Source organism: Mustela putorius, unplaced genomic scaffold (assembly GCF_011764305.1).
Source record: "Mustela putorius furo isolate JIRA1106 unplaced genomic scaffold, ASM1176430v1.1 tig00000174_pilon_pilon_pilon, whole genome shotgun sequence".
Classification (NCBI taxonomy): Eukaryota; Metazoa; Chordata; class Mammalia; order Carnivora; family Mustelidae; genus Mustela; species Mustela putorius.
In genome coordinates, this window is record NW_025421304.1 from 3,138,589 (window position 1) to 3,141,239 (window position 2,651).

Sequence of the window (2,651 nt, forward strand, 5' to 3'; positions counted from 1 at the left end):
GCGAGAGAGGGAACATAAGCAGGGGGGGTGGGAGAAGGAGAAGCAGGCTCCCCACTGAGCAAGGAGCCCCACACAGGACTTGATCCCAGGACCCCGGGATCATGACCCAAGCCCAGTGCAGATGCCCAACAACGGAGCCACCTGGGCATCCCTTCTATGAACATTCTTGTACAAGACTTTTTGGGGATGTACATTTTTATTTCCCTTGGATAAATAACTAGGAGTAGGATTGCTGAGAAGAGTTCTTCCAAGTGTTTGTGCCTTTGTACTCTCTACCAGCAAAATATCAGAGTTCCAGTTGCTTCTCATCTTCACCAACACTTGGTAATGTCAGTCGTTTTGTGTGTCATCCTCGCACAAGGCCAGGCTAATCTCTGTATTGTTCCAGTTTTAGTATATGCACTGCTGAAGGGAGCATGTCAGTCTTTTTCATATGAACTATCCTAATGGGTGCGTAGGAGTATCTCCTGGTGGTTAATTTGCATTCTGCTGATGATTTGTGATGCTGAGACCATTTCAGGTGCTCACTGGCCATTCGGATGTCTTTTGTTGATTGTCTACTCAAGCCCTTTAAAAAAAATAGGTTGTAGTGCTTATTATTAAGTTGTAGAAGCTCTATTTATGTATTCGAGATATAACTCTGTCGGATCATGTATGTACTGAGAATATTAACCCCAAGCTATAGTTTGCCCATTAATATTCTTTTTTTAAGGATGACTATTTTTCTTTTTTTTATTAGTCTCAGAGATAGAATTTAGTCATTCATCAGTTGCTTGTAACACCCAGGGCTCATTACAACAAGTGTCCTTCTTAAGGCGCATCATCCAATTATCCCTTCCCTCACCTCTTTTTTTAAAAGATTTTACTAACTTTTTTAGACAGAGCATGGGTGGGAAAGGGGCAGGGAGAGAGGGAAAGAGAATCTCAAGCAAATTCCCTGCTGAGCTCTAGCTCATGACCCTGAGATCATGACCTGAACCGAAATCAAGGGTCAGATGCTTAACCGACTGAGCCATCCAGGCGCCCCACCAATTAATATTCTTAATGGAGTATTAAATCCTGTATCTTGTGAAGGTGCTGGCAAGTGGATTAAACTCTCCCTCCTTCAACTTACGTTCCAGTCCTCTTGATCAAACACTCTAGAACCCAGTCCCACCAGTGCTTTCCTGGCTTTTGCTGGCACATGCTAGCTTCTTGGGGCTGTAGTCCCCTTCCTTCCTTATCAGGCCCAATGGGTTATCTTGTGACTCAATCCCAATTTTAAGATTAAATCACCATTTGGAGATTAAAATCCTGGTGGCCGGGAAGGGCAGGTCCTGAGAAGGCACAACCCCTCCCCACTACAGAGATGGGGGGAGGGTGGGTGAACACCGTCTTATCAGGGGGCAGCCTCTGCATCATCTCCAAGCAAGGGGGTATGAGACGTTAGCTCTTAATGGGAAGGAGTGGGCTACTTCCATAGGCTCAGAGGGCACAGGGGAATCTGGATATTCAAGATTTTCAGGGGTATCAATCCAGATAACTCATTTCATTTTTTTCTCACTGGGCCCTGACCTTGCTGCAGCAGGCCTGCTCTCATTGGGAATGAGGAATTTGGCTGTTGTGACCATTCAGTCTTAGGCCTGGTCCCTGCTCAACGGGGAGTCTGCTTTCCCCTCTCTGTCTACCCTTCCCCCTACTTGTTCTCTTTCTCTCTCGAAAAAAAACAAAAAACAAAAAACAAAAAAACCAAACAACATTATTTTTTTCTTTATCTTTTTTTTTTTTTTTTTTTTTTCCCATCGAGAACATTCTTGAAGAGTTAAACTGTCTTTCCCCACCCTCCATGGCGAGGCTCTGAAGAACACAGTGACTCGGACAGTTTGGGGCCAGGGCCTTGATTTGTGCTAAAGCATTGGCTCCCCTCTGTTGCATCTGTTCCCCTGCACCTAGGGAACAGATAACTGCTCTCCTGACTCCTCCTAGGCTAGATAAAGTTTTGCTGCTTTTGAACTTCATAGAAACGAAACCACAGAGTATGTGCTTTTTTGGGCCTGGCTTCCCCCACTCAGCGTTATGTTGGTGAGATTCCTATGAGTGTGTTATTGCAACTCGCCCGTTCTTATTGCTATTTATAAGAAATATTCCTTGTGTAAATATTTGTTGCTTCTGTGACAGATGGTAGTTACATTTGTGGGGAGTACAACTGTCATGTGTAGAGAAGGTGACTAACTCCGTTGTACCCCTGAAACTAAATGCAGCATCAGGTGTTAACTATACTCAAATAAAAAAATTTAAAGATACCTGCATGTTTCTGTTAGTATTCACCCAGGAGTAGCATGGCTAGGTTGTAAAAAATGTGTCTATTCAACTTTAACAACTATTGCCTGTTGGTTTTCTAGGATGTTATTTTTTTGAAATAACTAAATTAGACCAGAGAAACAACTTTGATGTTTATGTAACAAAATTAGAGCTGTGAAAATGTGTCCTAGGCTCGGGAGGCCATGTGGGGCCGTGGATTAAAGTGGATTAAACTCTCCCTCCTTCAATTTACATTCCAGTCCTCTTGATCAAACACTCTAGAACCCAGTCCCACCAGTGCTTTTCTGGCTTTTGCTGGCACATGCTAGCTTCTTGGGGCTATAGGGGCTGTGTTCGGAGCCTGAAAGGCA

The 2,651-nt window shown here is 43.9% G+C and overlaps 1 pseudogene; it reads right to left on the bottom strand.

The window, feature by feature from the left end:
• Positions 1-316: 316 nt before the first annotated feature.
• LOC123391088 lies at positions 317-416 on the bottom strand (annotated as a pseudogene).
• Positions 417-2,651: the final 2,235 nt, after the last annotated feature.